The sequence below is a fragment of the Macaca fascicularis genome, chromosome 11, assembly GCF_037993035.2.
Source record: "Macaca fascicularis isolate 582-1 chromosome 11, T2T-MFA8v1.1".
NCBI lineage: Eukaryota > Metazoa > Chordata > Mammalia > Primates > Cercopithecidae > Macaca > Macaca fascicularis.
The window spans coordinates 119,305,493-119,325,820 of record NC_088385.1 but is presented as its reverse complement, the minus strand read 5'-3'; positions in this window follow the sequence as shown (position 1 = coordinate 119,325,820).

Genomic DNA, 20,328 nt, shown 5'->3' with positions numbered 1-20,328 from the left:
TTTACAACTATGTAAATGTGTGCATAAATACAAAAGTTAAAAAGGAATACGATTTACACATGAATTGAAAACATGTCTACACAAAACCTGTACATAATTGTTTATAGCAGCTTTATTCATAATTACCAAAACCTGGGAGCAATTAAGATGTCCTTCAACGAGTGAATGGATAACTTTGTGGTACATCCATACAATGGGACATAATTTAGTGATAAAAAGAAATGAGCTATCAAGCAACAACAGACATAGAGGAACTTTAAATACATATTGCTAAGGGAAAGAAGCCCATCTGAAAAGGGCTTCTTTCATATACTGTGTCATATTATATACTCTATGATTCCAGCTATATGACATTGTGGAAAAGGCAAGACTAAGGAGACAGCAAAGAGATCAAAGGTTGCACATAGTGGTGGGTGGAGAGGGAGAGATAGATGAGTGGACCACAGGGGATTTCTAGGACCAGGAACCTATTCTGTGTGGTGCTAGAATGGTGGATATTTGTCATTATCCATTTGTCAAAACCCATAGAATGTACAACACAAAGAGTGAACCCTGACCGGGTGTAGTGGCTCATGACAAAAACGACGACAAAAAAAAGTGAACCTGAATGTGAACTATAGACTTTGGTTAATAATATGTCAATATTGGCTCATCACTTTTAACATATATACCATACTCATGCAAGATTTTATTTTATTTTATTTTATTTTATTTTATTTTATTTTATCTTATCTTATTTTATTTTATTTTTTGAGACAGTCTCACTCTGTCGCCCAGGCTGGAGTGCAGTGGTGCGATCTCTGCTTACTGCAAGCTCCGCCTCCCAGGTTCATGCCATTCTCCTCCCTCAGCCTCCGGAGTAGCTGGGACTACAGGCGCCCGCCACCACGCCTGGCTAATATTTTGTATTTTTAGTAGAGACGGGGTTTCACTGTGTTACCCAGGATAGTCTCAATCTCTTGACCTCATGATCCACCCGCCTTGGCCTCTCAAAGTACTACAATTACAGGCGTGAGCCACTGCGTCCGGCCTGCAATATATTAATAGGGGAAAATGGGGGATTATGAAAGAGGTATATAGGAAGTCTGTACTTTTCACTCGATTTTTCTATAAACGTGAAACTGCTCAAAATTTAAAGCCTATTTTTTAAGTGTATGTAGAGACTTATATGTGCACTAATTTCCAGAAGAACACACACAAAAAAAAACTTTTACAGAAATTACATATGGAAAATTGAACTGAGAATTAGAAACTTTTTTTTTTTTTTTTTTTTTTTTTTTTTGAGATGGAGTCTCGCTCTGTCGCCCAGGCTGGAGTGCAGTGGCCGGATCTCAGCTCACTGCAAGCTCCGCCTCCCGGGTTTATGCCATTCTCCTGCCTCAGCCTCCCGAGTAGCTGGGACTACAGGCGCCCGCCACCTCGCCCGGCTAGTTTTTTGTATTTTTTTAGTAGAGACGGGGTTTCACCGGGTTAGCCAGGATGGTCTCGATCTCCTGACCTTGTGATCCGCCCGTCTCGGCCTCCCAAAGTGCTGGGATTACAGGCTTGAGCCACCGCGCCCGGCCGAAACTTTTTTTTTTTTAAGAGAAGAGGCCTCACTGTGTTGCCAGGCTGGAGTGCAGGGGCTATTCATAGGGACAATCATTGTGCACTAAAGGCTCAAACTCCTGGGCTTAAGCAATCTGCCTGCATCAAGCTCTCCCGTAGCTGGGACTGTAAGTGCGTACCACCACACTCAGCAATAAGAACTTTTACTTTCAGGCTATACCCTTATATACTGTTTGAATTTTTTTTTTTTTTTTTTTTTTTTTTGAGGCAGGGTCTTGCTCTATTGCCCAGGTTGGAGTGCAGTGATGATATCACAGCTCACTGCAGCTTCAACTTCCTAAACTCAAGCAGTCCTCCTGCCTCAGCCTCCCATGTAGCTAAGACTATAGACACAAACCACCATAGCTGGCTAATTGTTTCTACTTTTTACAGTAGACAGAGTCTCACTAGGTTGCCTAGGCTGGTCTTGAACTCCTGAGCTCAAGCGATCCTCTTGCCTGAGCCTCCCAAAGTGCAGGGATTACAGGTGTGAGCCACTGCGCCCAGCCTACTTTAATACTTTTTTTTTTTTTTTTTTCCAAACAGTTTTGCTCTTGTTGCTAGCCTGGAGTGCAATGGCACGATCTCAGCTCATTGCCACATCTGCCTCCTGGGTTCAAGCGATTCTCCTGCCTCAGCCTCCCAAGTAACTGGGATTACAGGCGCCCGCCACCATGCTGGGCTAATTTTTTTGGAGGAGTTTTTTTTTGTATTTTTAGTAGAGACGGGGTTTCACCATGTTGGCCAGGCTGGTCTCGAACTCCTGACCTCAAGTGATCCACCCGCCTTGGCCTCCTGAAGTGCTAGGATTATAGGCATGAGCCACCACACCTGACTTTTTTTTTTTTTTTTTTTTTTGAGACGGAGTCTCACTCTGTAGCCCAGGCTGGAGTGCAGTGGCTGGATCTCAGCTCACTGCAAGCTCCGCCTCCCGGGTTTACACCATTCTCCTGCCTCAGCCTCCGGAGTAGCTGGGACTACAGGCGCCCGCCACCTCAACCGGCTAGTTTTTTGTATTTTTTAGTAGAGACGGGGTTTCACCGGATTAGCCAGGATGGTCTTGATCTCCTGACCTTGTGATCCGCCCGTCTCGGCCTCCCAAAGTGCTGGGATTACAGGCTTGAGCCACTGTGCCCGGCCTTTTTTGAGACGGAGTCTCAACCTGTCACCCAGACTGGAGTGCAGTGGTGCGATCTCACGTCACTGAAACCTCTGCTGCCCGGGTTCAAGTGATTCTCCTGCCTCAGCCTCCTGAGTAGGTGGGATTATAGGCACCTGCCACCACGTCTGGCTAATTGTTGTATTTTTAGTAGAGATGGGATTTCACCATCTTGGTAAGGTTGGTCTTGAACTCCTGACCTCATGATCCACCCACCTCGGCCTCCCAAAGTGCTGGAATTACAGGTGTGAGCTACCGGGCCTGGTTTTTTTTTTATTTTTTTTTTATTTTTATTTTTTGAGATGGAGTGAGATCACTCTGTTGCCCAGGCCGAAGTGCAGTGCCCAGCCTGTTATGGTGTCTTAAAGGATCAAATAATATTAGCTAATATTGACTGGGTACAGTGGCTCATGCCTGTAATCCCAGACCTTTGGGAGGCAAAGACAGGAAGATCACTTGAACCCAGGAGTTCAAGACCAGCCCAGGAAACATGGTGAGATCCTGTCTATACAAAAAAAAAAAAAGGAGAAATTAGCTGGGCACCTGTGGTCCCAGCTACTCAGGAGGCTGAGGTTGGAGAACCGCTTGAGCCCAGGAGGCAGAGGTTGCAGTGAGGCATGATCATGCCACTGCACTCCAGCCTGGGCAACAGAGCAAGACTCTGTCTCAAAAAAAAGAAAAAGATGAAGAGTAGTAGCAACTATGAGTTTCAGTCTGTTAAATTCAAGACGTGCCAGAAATAGTGAATTTTTCAGTTTTTATTTATTTTTTAGTTTTTCAGACTGGATCTCGGCTCTGTTGCCCAGGCTGGAGTGCAGTGGCATCATCACTGCTGCTCGCTGCATCCTTGACTGCCCTGGCTCATGTGATCCTTCAGCTTTAGCCTCCTGAGTAGCTGGGACTACAGGTGCTTGCCACCATGCCCAGCTTGTTTTTGTTGTTGTTGTTTCTTTGTCTTTCTGGGTTTTTGTTTGTTTATTTTTGTAAAGGCAGGATCTCACCATGTTGCCCAGGCTGGTCTCAAACTTCTGGACTCAAGCATTCCTCCCATCTCGGCTTCCCAAAGTGCTGGAATTACAGGCATGAACCACTGCACCTGCCCCGGTTTTTAGAAGTCAACTTGCTTCTGACTTTTAAAATCCTGTAGATTAAACTTCAGGTATTCTTAATTTATTTTTATCTTTTGGAGACAGAGTCTCACTCTGTTACCCAGGCTGGAGTGAAGTGGTACCATCTCAGCTCACAGCAACCTCCCCCTCCCAGGTTCAAATGATTCTTTTGCCTTAGCCTCCCAAGTAGCTGGGATCACAGGCGCCAGCCACCAAGTCTGTCTAATATATATATATATTTTTTGAGACGCAGTCTCGCTCTGTTGCCCAGGCTGGAGTGGAGTGGTGCAATCTCAGCTCACCACAACCTCTGCCTCCCAGGTTCAAGGAATTCTCCTGCCTCAGCCTCCCGAGTAGCTGGGACTACAGGTGTGCACCACCATGCCCAGCTGATTTTTGTACTTTTAGTACAGATGGGATTTTACTATGTTGGCCAGGCTGGTCTTGAACTCCTGACCTCGTGATAAGCCTGGCTAATTTTTGTATTTTTAGTAGAGATAGGGTTTCTCCGTGTTGGCAAGGCTGGTCTCAAACTCTTGGCCTCAAGTGACCTGCCTGCCTTGGCCTTCTAAAGTGCTGGGATTACAGGCATGCGCCACCACACCCAGCCTACATTGTGTATTCTTAGGGCTTGAGGTAGATCCTATTATTCAAAAGATGGCAACAATATCTCTCACCCTATTTGGTATTCTTTTTTTATTTTTTATATGTTTTTATTTTTTATTATACTTTAAGTTCTGGGATAACATGTGCAGAATGTGCAGGTTTGTTACATAGGTACACATGTGCCATGGCGGTTTGCTGTACCCATCAACCCGTCTTCCAGGTTTTAAGCCCCACATGCATTAGGTATTTGTCCTAATGCTATCCCTCCCCTTGCCCTCAGCTCCCTGACAGGCCCCAGTGTGTGATGTTCCCTTCCCTGTGCCCATGTGTTCTCATTGTTCAACTCACACTTATGAGTGAGAACATGTGGTGTTTGGTTTTCTGTTCCTGTTAGTTTGCTGAGAATGATGGTTTCCAGCTTCATCCATGTCCCTGCAAAGGACATGAACTCATTCTGTTTTTATGGCTGTATAGTATTCCATGGTGTATATGTGCCAAATTTTCTTTATCCAGTCTATCATTGAAGGGCATCTGGGTTGGTGCCAAGTCCTTGCTATTGTGAATAGTGCTGCAATAAACATACGTGTGCATGTGTCTTTTTTTTTTTTTTTTTTTTTTGAGACGGAGTCATGCTCTGTCGCCCAGGCTGGAGTGCAGTGGCCAGATCTCAGCTCACTGCAAGCTCCGCCTCCCGGGTTCACGCCATTCTCCTGCCTCAGCCTCCTGAGTAGCTGGGACTAGAGGCGTCCACCACCTCGCCCGGCTAGTTTTTTGTATTTTTTAGTAGAGACGGGGTTTCACTGTGTTAGCCAGGATGGTCTCGATCTCCTAACCTCGTGATCCACCCGTCTCGGCCTCCCAAAGTGCTGGGATTACAGGCTTGAGCCACCGCGCCCAACCCGCATGTGTCTTTATAGTAGAATGATTTATAATCCTTTGGGTATATACCCAGTAATGGGATTGCTGGGTCAAATGGTATTTCTGGTTCTAGATCCTTGAGGAATCGCCACACTGTCTTCCACAATGGCTGAACTAATTTACACTCCCACCAACAGTGTAAAAGCATTCCTATTTCTCCACATCCTCTTCAGCATCTGTTATTTCCTGATTTTTTAATGATCATCATTCTAACTGGCATGGGATGATATCTCATTGTGGTTTTGATATGCATTTCTCTAATGACGAGTGATGATGAGCTTTTTTTCATAAGTTTGTCGGCTGCATAAATGTCTTCTTTTGAGAAGTGTCTGTTCATATCCCTTCATATCCTTCACTCACTTTTTGATGGAGTTGTTTATTTTTTTCTTGTAAATTTGTTTAAGTTCCTTGTAGATTCTGGACATTAAACCTTTGTCAGATGGATAGATTGCAAAAATTTTCTCCCGTTCTGTAGGTTGCCTGTTCACTCTGATGATAGTTTCTTTTGCTGTGCAGAAGCTCTTTAGTTTAATTAGATCCCATTTGTCAATTTTGGCTTTTGTTGCACTTGCTTTTGGTGTTTTAGTCATGAAGTCTTTGCCCATGCCTATGTCCTGAGTGGTATTGCTGAGGTTTTCTTCTGGGGTTTTTATGGTTTTAGGTCTTACATTTAAGTCTTTAATCCATCTTGAGTTAATTTTTGTATAAGGCGTAAGAAAGGGGTCCAGTTTCAGTTTTCTGCTTCTGGTCAGCCAGTTTTCCCAACACCATTTATTAAATAGGGAACCCTTTCCCCATTGCTTTTGTCAGATTTGTCAAAGATCAGGTGGTTGTAGATGTGTGGTGTTATTACTGAGGCCTCTATTCTGTTCCATTGGTCTATGTATCTGTTTTGGTATCAGTACCATGCTGTTTTGGTTACTATAGCCTCGTAGTATAGTTTGAAGTCAGGTAGCATGATGCTTTCAGCTTTGTTCTTTTTGCTTAGGATTATCTTGGCTATACAGGCTCTTTTTTGGTTCCATATGAAATTTCAAGTAGTTTTTTTTCTAATTCTGTGAAGAAAGTCAATAGTAGCTTGATGGGGATAGCATTGAATCTATAAACTACCTTGGGCAGTATGGCCATTTTCACGATATTGATTCTTCCTATCCATGAGCATGGAATGTTTTTCCATTTGTTTGTGTCCTCTCTTATTTTGTTGAGCAGTGGTTTATAGTTCTCCTTAAAGAGGTCCTTCACATCCCTTGTAAGTTGTATTCCTAGGTATTTTATTCTCTTTGTAGCAATTGTGAATAGGAGTTCACTCATGATTTAACTCTCTATTATTGGTGTATAGGAATGCTTGTGATTTTTGCACATTGATTTTGTATTGTGAGACTTTGCTGAAGTTGCTTATCAGCTGAAGGAGTTTTGGGGCTGAGACGATGGGGTTTTCTAAATATACAATCTTGTCATCTGCAAACAGAGACAATTTGACTTCCTCTCTTCCTATTTGAATACGCTTTATTTCTTTATCTTGCCTGATTGCCCTGGCCAGAGCTTCCAATACTATGTTGAATAGGAGTGGTGAGAGAGGGCATCCTTGTCTTGTGCTGGTTTTCAAAGAGAATGCTCCCAGCTTTTGCTCATTCAGTATGATATTGGCTATAGGTTTGTCATAAATAGCTCTTATTATTTTGAGATATGCTCCGTCAACACCTAGTTTATTGAGTGTTTTTAGCATCAAAGGGTGTAGAATTTTATTGAAGGCCTTTCTGCATCTATTGAGATAATTTTCTGGCTTTTGTCATTGGTTCTGTTTATGTGATGGATTGCGTTTATTGATTTGTGTATGTTGAACCAGCCTTGCATCCCAGGGATGAAGCCAACTTGATCGTGGTCGATAAGCTTTTTGATGTGCTGCTGGATTTGGTTTGCCAGTATTTTATTGAGGATTTTCACACTGATGTTCATCAGGGATATTGGCCTGAAATTTTCTTTTTTTGTTGTGTCTCTGCCAGGTTTCAGTATTAGGATGAAGCTAACCTTATAAAATGAGTTAGGGAGGAGTCCTTCTTTTTCTATTGTTTGGAATAGTTTCAGAAGGAATGGTACCAGCTCCTCTTTGTACCTCTGGTAGAATTTGGCTGTGAATCTGTCTAGTCCGGGGCTTTTTTTAGTAGGTAAGCTATTAATTACTGCCTCAATTTCAGAACTTGTTATTGGTCTATTCAGGGATTCAACTTATTCTGGTTTAGTCTTGGGAGGGTGTATGTGTCCAGGAATTTATCCATTTCTTCTAGATTTTCTAGTTTATTTGCATTGAAGTATATATAGTATTCTCTGATGGTAGCTTGTATTTCTGTAGGGTCAGTGGTGGTGATATCCCCTTTATCTTTTTTTTTTTTTTTTTTTTTTTTTTTTTTTTTTTTTTTTGATATGGAGTTTCACTCTTGTCACCCAGGCCGGAATGCAATGGCACAATCTCAGCTCACTGCAACCTCCGCCTCCCGGGTTCAAGCAATTCTCCTGTCTCAGCCTCCCAAGTAGCTAGGATTACAGGTGCCTGCCACCATGCCCAGCTAATTTCTGTATTTTTAGTAGAGATGAGGTTTCACCATTTTGGCCAGACTGGTCTTGAACTCCTGACCTCAGGTGATCCACCTGCCTCGGCCTCCCAAAGTGTTGGGATTACAGGCGTCAGCCACTTTTCTTCATTAGCCTGGCTAGCGGTCTATCTATTTTGTTAATCTTTTCACAAAACTAGCTCCTGGATTCATTGGATTTTTTGTTGTTGTTGTTGTTGTTGTTGTTTTTGAGATGAAGTCTCACTCTGTCACTAGGCTGAAGTGCAGTGGCGCAATCTCAACTCACTGCAACCTCCACCTCCTGGGTTCAAGCGATTTTCCTGCCTCCAAGCGATTCTCCTGCCTCAGCCTCCCAAGTAGCTGGGACTACAAGTGCATGCCACCATGCCCACCTAATTTTTGTATTTTTAGTAGAGATGGGGTTTCACCATGTTGGCCAGGATGGTCTTGATCTCTTGACCTCATGATCTGCCCACCTCGGCCTCCCAAAGTGTTGGGATTACAGGCGTGAGCCACGATGCCAGCCTGGATTCATTGGTTTTTTTGAAAAACAGGCTGGGTTTTGAAAATCCAGTTTGCCAGTCTGTGTGTTTTTTGTCTTTTTCCCCCCACCCCCCGCCTCCCCGAGATGGAGTCTGGCTCTGTTCCCCAGGCTGGAGTGCAGTGGCACAATCTTGGCTCACTACAACCTCCGCCTCCCAGGTTCAAGCAATTCTCCTGCCTCAGCCTCCTGAGTAGCTGGGATTACAGGCACGAACCACCATACCCGGCTATTTTCTTTGTAGAGATGGGGTTTCACTATGTTGGCCAGGGTTGTCTCGAACTCCTGACCTTGTGAACCACCCACTTTGGCCTCCCAAAGTGCTGGGATTACAGGTGTAAGCCACCGCACCCAGCCCAGTCTGTGTCTTTTTTTTTTTTGAGATGGAGCCTTGCTCTGTCACCCAGGCAGGAGTGCAGAGGCGCAATCTCGGCTCCCTGCAAGCTCCGCCTCCCAGGTTCACACCATTCTTCTGCCTCAGCCTTCCGAGTAGCTGGGACTGCAGGCGCCCGCCACCGCGCCTGGCTAATTTTTTTGTATTTTTGGTAGAGACGGGGTTTCACCGTGTTAGCCAGGATGGTCTCGATCTCCTGACCTCGTGATCTGCCTGCCTTGGCCTCCCAAAGTATTGGGATTACAGGCGTGAGTCACCATGCCTGGCCCAGTCAGCGTCTTTTAATTGTAGCATTTAGCCCATTTAGATTTAAGGTTAATATTGTTATGCGTGAATTTGATCCTATCGTCATTAAGCTAGCTGGTTATTTTGCATGTTAGTTGATACAGTGTCTTCATAATGTCGTTGGGCTTTATATTTTGGTATGTTTTTGCAGTGACTGGTACCAGTTTTTCCTTTCCATATTTAGTGCTTCCTTCAGGAGCTCTTGTAAGGCAGGCCTGGTGGTGATAAAATCTTTCAGCATTTGCTTGTCTGTAAAGGATTTTATTTCTCCTTCGCTTCTGAAGCTTAGTTTAGCTGGATATGAAATTCTGGGTTGAAAATTCTTTTCATTAAGAATGTTGAATATTGGTCCCCACTCTCTTCCGGCTTATAGAGTTTCTGCAGAGAGATCCGCTGTTAGTCTGATGGGCTTCCCTTTGTAGGGAACCTGACCTTTCTCTCTGGCTGTGCTTAACATTTTTTCCTTCTTTTCAACCTTGGTGAATCTGATGATTACGTGTCTTTGGGTTACTCTTCTCAAGGAGTATCTTTGTGGTGTTCTTTGTATTTCCTGAATTTGAATGTTGACCTGTCTTGCTAGGTTGGGGAAGTTGTCCTGGATAATATCCTGAAGTGTGTTTTCCAAATTGGTTCCATCCTCTCCATCACTTTCGGGTACACCAATCAATTGTAGGTTTGGTCTTTTCACATAGTCCCATATTTCTTGGAGGCTTTGTTCCTTTTCATTCTTTTTTCTCTAATCTTGTCTTCAGCTTTATTTCATTAAGTTGATCTTTTCTTTCTTTCTTTGTTTCTTTTTTTTTCTTTTTTTTTTTTTTGACAGAGTCTCACTCTTGTTGCCCAGGCTGGAGTGCAATGGTGCAATCTCGGCTCACCGTAACCACCACCTCCCGGGTTCAAGCGATTCTCCTGCCCCAGCCTCCCAAGTAGCTAGGATTACAGGCATGCACCACCATGCCCAGCTAATTTTGTATTTTTAGTAGAGATAGTATTTCTCCATATTGGTCAGGCTGGTCTCAAACTCCTGACCTCAGGTAATCTGCCCGCCTTGGCCTCCCAAAGTGCTGGGATTACAGGCGTGAGCCACCGCACCCAGCCTCTATGTTTAATTTTTAAAGGAACTGCCATACTGCTTTCAACATTAAAGGATATACTTTTTTTTTTTTTTTTCTGAGACAGAGTCTCACTCTGTCACCCAGGCTGGACTGCAGTAGCGCGATCTCGGCTCACTGCAACCTCTGCCTCCCAGGTTCAAGTGATTCTTGTGCCTCAGCCTCCTGAGTGCAATGGTGCAATCTCGGCTCACCGCAACCACCACCTCCCAGGTTCAAGCAATTCTCCTGCCTCAGCCTCCTGAGTATCTGGGATTACAGGTGCACACCACCATGCCTGGCTAAGTTTTGTATTTTTAGTGGAGATGGGGTTTCGCCCTGTTGGCCAGGCTGGTCTCAAACTCCTGATATCCAGTGACCCACCCACCTCATCCTCCCAAAGTGCTAGGATTACAGGCATGAGCCACCATGCTCAGCTGCCCCACTAATGTTTTTGTACTTTTAGTAGAGATGGGGTTTCACCATGTTGGCCAGGCTGGTCTCTAACTCCTGACCTCAAGTGATCCACCTGCCTTGGCCTCCCAAAGTGCTGGGATTACAGTCATGAGCCACTATGCCCAGCCTAAAGTATATACTTTCAAGTCACTTTATACTACCACAGTTGGAGGAATTTATGAATGGGAAAGAAGTACCTGAGGCCGGGTAATTTTGTTTGTTTGATTTTGTTTTTGAGATAGGGTCTCACTCTGTCACCCAGGCTGGAGTGCAGTGGGTCCATCACAGCTCACTGCAGCCTCAGCTTTCTGGGTTCAAGTAATCCTCCTGCTTCAGCCGCCTGAGTAGCTGGGACTATAGGCATGCACCACAAAGTCCAGCTAATTTCTACTTTTTTTCTTTTTGTAGAAATAGGTTTCACCATGTTGCCTGGGCTGGTCTTGAACTCGTTGGCTCAAGCGATTTGCCAGCTTTGACTTCCCGAAAGTTCTGGGGCTATAGGTATGAGCCACCGCGTCTGGCCAAGGCTGAGTAATTTATAAAGAGAGAGTGTTTATTTTGGCTCACAGTTCTGCAGGCTGTACAGGAAGTGTGGTATTAACATCTGCTTCTGGTGAGAGCTTCAGGAAGGTTACAATCATGGTGGAAGGTGAAGGGGAGCAGTGTATTGAATGGCAAGAGAGAAAGAGGTGGAGAGAGGTCCTAGACTTTTAAACAACCAGATATAAACTGGTTATAAACTGTATAAACTGGTTATAAACAGTATAAACTGAGTGAGAACTCAGTTATCACCAAGGGTGCTAAAGCATTCACAAGGCATCTTCCCCATGATCCAATCATCTTCCATCAGGCCCCACCTCCAACACTGGGAATAATATTTTTCATATCTCTTTTTGTTGTTGTTTTCGTTTTGTTTGAGACGGAGTCTTGCTCTGTTACCCAGGCTGAATTGCCGTGGTGCGATCTTGGCTCACTGCAACCTCCACCTTCTGGGTTCAAGCAATTCTCCCGTCTCAGCCTCTTGAGTAGCTGGAACTACAGGCGCATGCCACCACGCCTGGCTAATTTTTGTATTTTTAGTAGAGACGAGGTTTCACCATATCGGTCAGGCTGTTCTCGAACTCCTGACCTCAGGTGATCCACCCACTTCAGTCTCCCAAAGTCCTGTGATTACAGGCATAAAGCCACCACACCCAGCAGTTTTTGATGGTTTTTTTGAGACGGAGTGTCACTCTGTTGCCCAAGCTGGAGTGCAGTGGCGCAATCTCAGCTCACTGCAACCTCTGTCTCCCAGGTTCAAGTGATTCTCGTGCCTCAGCCTTCCGAGTAGCTGGGATTACAGGCACCTGCCACCAAGCCCAGCTAATTTTTGTACTTTTAGTAGATACAGGGTGTCACCATTTTGCCAAGGCTGGTCTCGAATTCCTGACCTTAAGTGATTTGCCCACCTTAGCCTCCCAAAGTGCTGTGATTACAGGCGTGAGCCACTGCTCCCAGCCCCGGGAATCATATTTCAACATGAGACATAAAAGGAATATACATCCAAACCATATAAATTTGATTTATATGGTTAAGATAAGTACTACTATGAAAAGAAATAGTGTGCAAAAATGACTGAGAAACAGGAGGACCTATGGTGTTTGGGGGAATCAGATGTCCTCTACAAGGAAGCTGATAACTGGAGAATGTGTAGGAGTTTGCCAAGTGAAGCAGGTGAGGAAGGGCATTCTGGCAGGGGGAACAGCAAGTGCAAAGGCCTAGAGGTAGGAAAATGGTACAATTGTTAAAGAAACTGCAAAAGCAGTCAGGGTGGCTTGCTGAGATGAAGATGGGCACGGTATGCCTAAGATCTCAGAAGCACAGACAACAAAAACAAAACTAGACAAACAGGACTTAAACCAAAAAGCTTCTGTACAGCAAAAGAAATAAGATAATGAACAGACAACACACACAATGAAAGAAAATATTTGTGGGCCGGGCACAGTAGCTTACACCTGTAATCCCAGCACTTTAGGAGGCCAAGGAGGGCAGATCACCTGAGGTCAGGAGTTCGAGACCAGCCTGGCCAACATGGTGAAACCCCGTCTCTACTAAAAATATAAAAATTAGTTGGGTGTGGTGGCATGCACTTGTAATCCCAGCTACTTGGGAGGCTGAGGCATGAGATTCGCTTGAACCCTGGAGATGGATGTTTCAGTGAGCCAAGATCGTGCCACTGCACTCCAGTCTGGGTCACAGAGTGAGACTTTGTCTCAAAAAAAAAAAAAAAAAAAAAAAGAAAAGAAAGAAAGAAAAGAAAAATAGACATTGCATGTTCTCATTCCTGAGTGAGTGCTAAAAAAAAGTGTACACATGGACATAAAGAGTAGAATGATAGATACTGGAGACACGGAAGGATGAGGGGCTGTTAGGGGGTAGATGATGAGAAATTACTTAATGGGTACAATGTATATTATTTGGATGACAGATACCCTAAAAGCCCTGACTTGACCACTTCTCACATAACATAATTGCATGTCTACCCCATATATATATATACACAAATGTCAACAAGTATATGAAAACAGACACATATATATATGTCTTTATATATCTATGTTTATATAGATATATAAAGATGGGCACTGGCCTGACATGACGTGAAGCAGGTGACAAGTGGGAGTATACAATGCAAATTATTTTTTGTTTGTTTTTTGTTTGATTTATTTATTTTTTTGAGACTGAGACTCATTCTGTCGACCAGGCTGGAGTGCAGTGGCACGATCTCTGCTCACTGCAACCTCTACCTCCCGGGTTGGAGTGATTCTAGTGCCTCAGCCTCCCAAGCAGCCGGGATTACAGGGGTCCGCCACCATGCCTGGCTAATTTTTGTATTTTTTTTTTTTTTTTAGTATAGGCGGGGTTTTGTCATGTTGGCCAGGCTGGTATCTAACTCCTGGCCTAAGTGATCTGCCCACCTCGGCCTCCCAGAGTGCTGAGATTACAGGCGTGAGCCACCATGCTCTGCCATTTTTGTTTTTATTTAAATGAAAGAAAGCAAATTACACTTGGAAGAGGGCCAAGTCGGCAACGTGAGAGATCCAAATGCCACAAACTGTTAAACAACATAACAGTTTAATGTTTGAACTCATTCAGCACTAAAATTCTTGACTAAGCAGCTTGTGTTTCAAGCACCATGGCAGGCACCGGGGACTAAGTGATTAACCACAAAAATCTCAGAGGCTGATAGTAACAAGCATGTATTTCGCCCCTTCCAGGTCTGTAGGGTGGCTCTGCTTCAAGGCTGAGATCTGCCTGCCCACATGTTTCATTCAGGGACCAGCAGCTCCCAGAGACAAACTGGGCAAACACATTTAACTTTTGCTCTCATTAACATCTGCTACAATTCCATTGGCCAAAGCATTACATATGTCCAAGCCCAACCTCAATGGGGCAGGGAAATATACCTCACCTGCTCTGGGGTGAAGTTTGGGAACGCCATTGTATTTGTTTCCTAGACTGTGGTAACAGGAACCACAAACTGGGTGGCTTGAGACAATAGAAATCTGGCTGGGCATGATGGTGTACGTCTGTAGTCCCAGCTACTCGGAGGCTGAGGCGGGAGCATCACTTGAATCCGGGAGCTCAGTTACAGTGAGCTACGATCGCGCCATTGCACTCCAGCCTGGGCAATGGAGTGAGATTCCGTCTCTAGAAAATAGTAATTTTTTGAAGTTTTGGATTTTGGAGCATTTTGAATTTTGGGTTCTTGGATTAGGGGTGCTCACCTGTATTTCATAAAATGTTTGTGTTGCTGTCAAAGCTACGTAATTATGCTTTCCGATGGATAGATACTTTTTTTTTTTTTAAAGACGGAGGGGTCTCACTCTGTTGTCCAGGCTGGAGTGCAGTGTGCAGTGGTGCAGTCTTAGCTCACTGCAATGTCCGCCTCCTGGGTTCAAGCAATTCTCCTACCTCAGCCTCCTAAGTGGCTGGGATTATAGCCGCCTGCCACTACACGTGGCTAATTTTTGTATTTTTAGTAGAGATGGGGTTTCACCATGTTGGTCAGGCTGGTCTCAAACTCCTGACCTCAGATGATCCACCCACAGCCTTCCAACGTGTTGGGATTACAGGTGTGAGCCACCACGCCTGGCTTTTTTTTTTTTTTTTTCTGAGACAGAGTCTTGCTCTGTCACCCAGGCTGGGCTCCAGTGACATGATCTTGGCTTACTACAACCTCCGCCTTCCGGGTTCAAGCAATTCTCCTGCCTCATCCTCCCAAGTAGCTGGGATTACAAACGTGCACCATCACGCCCAACTAATTTTTATATTTTTAGTAGAAACAAGGTTTCACCATGTTGGCCAGGCTGGTCTTCAACTCCTGACCTCAAGTAATCCGCCTGCCTCAACCTCCCAAAGTGCTGGGATTAGAGGCATGAGTCACCATGGCCGGCCTATTTTATTTTACAATGTAAATCATTATAAATTAATAGTCTCATGACTTTAACTGTTTGTCTTTCCAGTTCTTGGTTCTCTGCCCTCCTTCCCCACGCCTGTTTCTTCCCTAATACTTCCTATCTCAGGGAATCATAGCTCCATCTCTGTTATGGGCTGAACTGTGTCCCTTTGAAAATTTACATGATGAAGTCCTAACCCTCAGTACCTCAGGGTGTAATGTTATTTGGAGACAGGGTCTTCAGAGAGAGAGACTCAAGTTAAAATGAAGTCCTTAAGTGGGGGCCCCAATCCAATATGACTAATGTCCTTGTAAAAAGAGAAAATGTGGGCCAGGTGTGGTGACTTCTGCTTGTAATCCCAGCACTTTGAGAGGTCAAGGCAGGAGGACTGCTTGAGCCCAGCAGTTGTAGGCAAGCCTGGGCAACACAGCAAGACCCCATCTTTACAAATAAAAAATAATTAGCCAGGTGTGGTGGCACACGCCTGTAGTCCCGGCTACTAGGGAGGCTGATGAGGGAGGTTCACTTGAGCCTAGCAGGCTGAGACTGCAGTGAGCCGTGATCATGCCACTGCACTCCAGCAACAAAGTGAGACCTTGTCTCAAAAAAAAAAAAAAAAAGAGACAAAATTTGGACACAGACACACCAAGGGAAGATAATATACAGAGACATAGGGAGACTATGGTCATCTACAAGCGAAGGAGTGAGGTCTGGAATAGATTCTTCTTTCAAAACTCTCAGAAAGGCCAGGTGTGGTGGCTCACACCTGTAATCCTATCACTTTGGGAGGCAGAGGCGGGCAGATTGCTTGAGCTCAGGAGTTCGAGACTAGCCTGAGCAACATGGTGAAATCCTGTCTCTACAAAAAATACAAAAATTAGCCAGGCGTGGTGGTGCATGCCGGTGGTCCCAGCTACTCAGAAGACTGAGGCGAGAGGATCACTTGAGCCTGGGAGGCAGAAGTTGCAGTGAGTTGAGATCATGCCACTGAACTCCAGCCTGGGCAACAGACCGAGACCCTGTCTCAAACAAACAAACAAACAAACAAACAAATCCTCAGAAGGAACCAACCTTGATTACTTACGAAGGTAGTTACTATCACTATCATCCCAGAAAACTGGGAAACATTACTTTTTCATGGTAACATGCAAAAGATCTGGGACCAAATCCAAGCAGTCCATGATTCAAACACCACACTGCGTTGCACGTAAGTGCTTTTTTTGGTGAATAGTACTATTGAAGTTTCCCCCACCATCCTCACATTCATTAAGTCACAAGTAGCAGTTACCAGCTTTAAACTTCACATCCTCCGGGAACCTCAGCCCCAGACTAGGTGCCTGGACTTCTCATTCCCTTTGCAATGATTCCTTCCAAGTAGCCTCCCTGTCTTTCATGAGAGAGGGAAGCTGCCAGTCTCCTTGGGAACTCGATCCTCGAACCTAACTCTGCCTGGCACAGAGTAGGCATTTAACGAATACTGAAGGAACAAAAATATACAGTGTTCACTTTTCCTTGAATGAAAACTCTACAATAATATCTTTTGTCCACTTTTCCTTTGTGCTAACCCCCCCCCTTTTTTTTTTTTTTTTTTTTTGAGACTGACTTGCTAGGTCACCCAGGCTGGACTGCAGTGGCGTAATCTCGGCTTACTGCAACATCCATCTCCCGGGTTCAAGTGATTCTGATGCCTCAGCCTCCTGGTAACTAGGTAACTGGGATTACAGATGTGCCACACCCGGCTACTTTTGTATTTTTAGTGGAGGTGGGGGTTCTGCCATGTTGACCAGGCTGGTCTCAAACTCCTGACTTCAGATGATCCGCCCACCTCGGCTTCCCAAAGTGCTGGGATTACAGGCATGAGCTACCACGACTGGCCAGGAACAACTTTTTCTTAATCTAATTTTTTTTGCAGGAGACGAATGTTAGCAAATCTCCAAGTCAGAACTAGAAATCCCAGTGCAGCAAGGCCTGTGATGCACACAAGGTGGCGATGGAGGACATAGCATCTTTCAGAGCTCCCTGCTGCTGATCTTTTCAAATGAGAGAGGCATTTAATGCTGCTTCATCTTCTGGCTTTTCATCAATGTGGAGGCCCGTCCTTTAGTTTTAGCAATTCAGTGGTGCTCCAAAGAGAATTTCCCCCTCCTTGTTTTCAAATATCTCTTTCATCTGATTTCTTTTCCCTGTTACTGCATAGATCCACCCATGAGCCGAAATAATCTTCTTTGAAATAAAAATATGAATGAACAGGGCCTACCAGAACACTTGGAAAAAAAATTTTGAGTAGGTGTGTGTATTTCCTCTTTTAGACTGTAATTAGTAAGATGGAAATAATCAATCTCCCCCATAGGTTCTGTGTGTGTGTGTGTGTGTGTGTGTGTGTGTGTGTGTGTGTGTGTATTTTTTCCTTGGTGTTTTGAAAGGCCTTAAAAATTAACATGGCTGCCTCATGTAAAACCACCTTTAAACTCTAATAAAGTTTATCAAGGACCACTTATCTTCACACCACACTCACATATTTTTGGACCCAGGAAGGATTACGAAGCCATTTTAGACAGTCAGCTGGTATAGAAAAGCCAGCAGAAGAGAGAGATATTGCAAAATCCCAGAAGGGCCCCAGCTTGAGCCAGGGCTAGCGAGTGTCACGTCAGCAGCTGGGGCAGGAGGGAGATGATCTCCATCAACAAGCCTGCTGCTCCCTCTTGGGGAGATGCCTCCCAGGGGTAACTGAGGTCCAACTTAGTCATAGCTATTTTCCTCATATTTCTTCTCTGCTTCTAACTTAGGGTTGCCCAGCCAATGCTTTCTCTTGTGCCTTTTCCCTTCCTGATCCCCCATTCTTGAATAGAAGAGTAGAAAGGACGATTCCAAAGAAAAGAAGTCATAAGCCATAAATCTTTCCTTCCTATAAATGAATGTCTTGTGTGTGTACGTGTGTGTTGTCTAGACTAGATACGGATCTCTGCCTCGTAGCTTCCAACCTAAAGTTCTTTTGACCAGGCATTTTCTTTGTCTTGCTGATCCGTTCTAGAAATCCCTACTAAATGATCTTCTTTCCAGAGGGGGTTCTATAAATATTAATTCATCAGCTGCCTCATCGTGGTGCAGTGGCAGTCATGCAGTCCTATGACTAATTAATTACTGTTGCTAAAATATTAAATAACTATTCATTATGCAGTCTAAAGACTTTAAGCCCTAGATCTATGCTGTTCTCATCACTTAGGGTGAAGGACAAGAGTTCCTGGGCACCTTGACTCCTGATCTTAAAATATCATTAACAGTAGAAGACATAAGACTAAATATAGAAGAAATTTTATCTGAACTATTTAAGATGGTTTGAGTCCTGAATCTAAGCATTTAAAAATTGTGATGGGCTGGTCATAGTGGCTCACGCCTGTAATCCCAGAGCTTTAGGGAGGCCAAGATGTGAAGATCACTTGAAGCTAGAAGTTGGAGATCAGCCTGGGCAACATAGGGAGAGCCCATCTCTACAAAAATCTTTTAAAAATGAAAAAATACCAGCCTGGCCAACATGGTGAAACCCCATCTCTACTAAACATACAAAAATTAGTGGGGTGGGGTGGTGGATGCCTATAATTCCAGCTACTCGGGAGTCCGAACCAGGAGAATCACTTGAACCCGGGAGGCGGAGGTTGCAGTGAGCCAAGACCTATCCATTGCACTCCAGCCTGGATGACAGAGTGAAACTCCATCTCAAAATAAATAAATAAAATAAAATAGGCCGGGCGTGGTGGCTCACGCCTGTAATCCCAGCACTTTGGGAGGCCAAGGCCGGTGGATCACCTGAGGTCAGGACTTCGAGACCAGCCTGACCAACATGGTGAAACTCCGTCTCTATTAAAAATACGAAATTGGCTGGGCCTTTGGTGGTGCATGTCTGTAATCCCAGCTACTTGGGAGGCTGAGGCAGGAGAATTGCTTGAACCCAGGAGGCAGAGGTTGTGGTGAGCCGAGATCGCACCATTGTACTCCAGCCTGGGCAATAAGAGCGAAACTCTGTCTCTAAACAAACAAACAAACAAACAAAATTAGCTTGGCATGGTGATGTGTAGCTGTAGTCCTAGCTACTTAGAAGGCTGAGGTGGGAGGATTGCTTGAGCCCAGGAGGTTGAAGCTGCAATGAGCCATGGTTGTGTCACTGCACTCCAGCCTGGGTGACAGAAAGAGACCCTGTCTCTATTTTTTTATATTTTTTTGAGACAGAGTCTTGCTCTGTCACCCAGGCTGGAGTGCAGTAGTGCGATCTCGGCTCACTGCAACCTCAGCTTCCTGAGTAGCTGGGACTACAGGTGCACGCCACCATGCCTGGCTAATTTTTATATATTTTTTAGTAGAGAAAGGATTTTACTGTGTTGGCCAGGCTGGTCTCGAACTCCTGACTTCAGGTGATCTGCCCGCCTCAGCCTCCCAAAGTGCTGGGATTACAGGCGTGAGCCACCACACCCAGCCTTTTTTTTAATTGTGACAGACAGTTGTCAGTAGGTTTGGAAAAGGGAATGAAGGGCCAGGCACGGTGGCTCACAGAAGTTGGACATCACTTCTGCCTTCTGGGCCCAAGCGATCTTTCTGCCTCAGCCTCCTGAGTAGCTGGGACTATGGGTATGCACTAACATGCCTGGCTAATTTTTGTATTTTTTGTAGTGATGGGGTTTTGTCATGTTGCCCAAGGGGGTCTCGAGCTTCTGGGCTCAAGAGATCTGCCAGCCTTGGCCTCCCAAAGTGCTGGGATTATAGGTGTGAGCCATTGTGCCCTGCCATAATATTCCATCTTATGGATATACCATATTTTAGTTAACCAGCCCCATATTGTTGGATATCTAGATTGAAAATAGTTTTTCCTTTTGTAAACAATATTGAGCTACACAACCCTGTATATCCATCCTTGACTACGAGTCTGATTATTTCCTGCAGACAACTTCCTCAAAGTTGAATTGCTGGATGAAAGGGTATGCACCTTATTATTCTCCTGTTATTTTTATTATTATTATTTTTAAGATGGAGTCTTACTCTGTTGCCCAGGCTGGAGTGCAGTGGCACGATCTCGGCTCACTGCAACCTCCACCTCCTGGGTTCCAGCGATTCTCCTGCCTCAGCCTCCTGAGTAGCTGGGACTACAGGCATGAGCAACCATTCCTGGCTAATTTGTGTATTT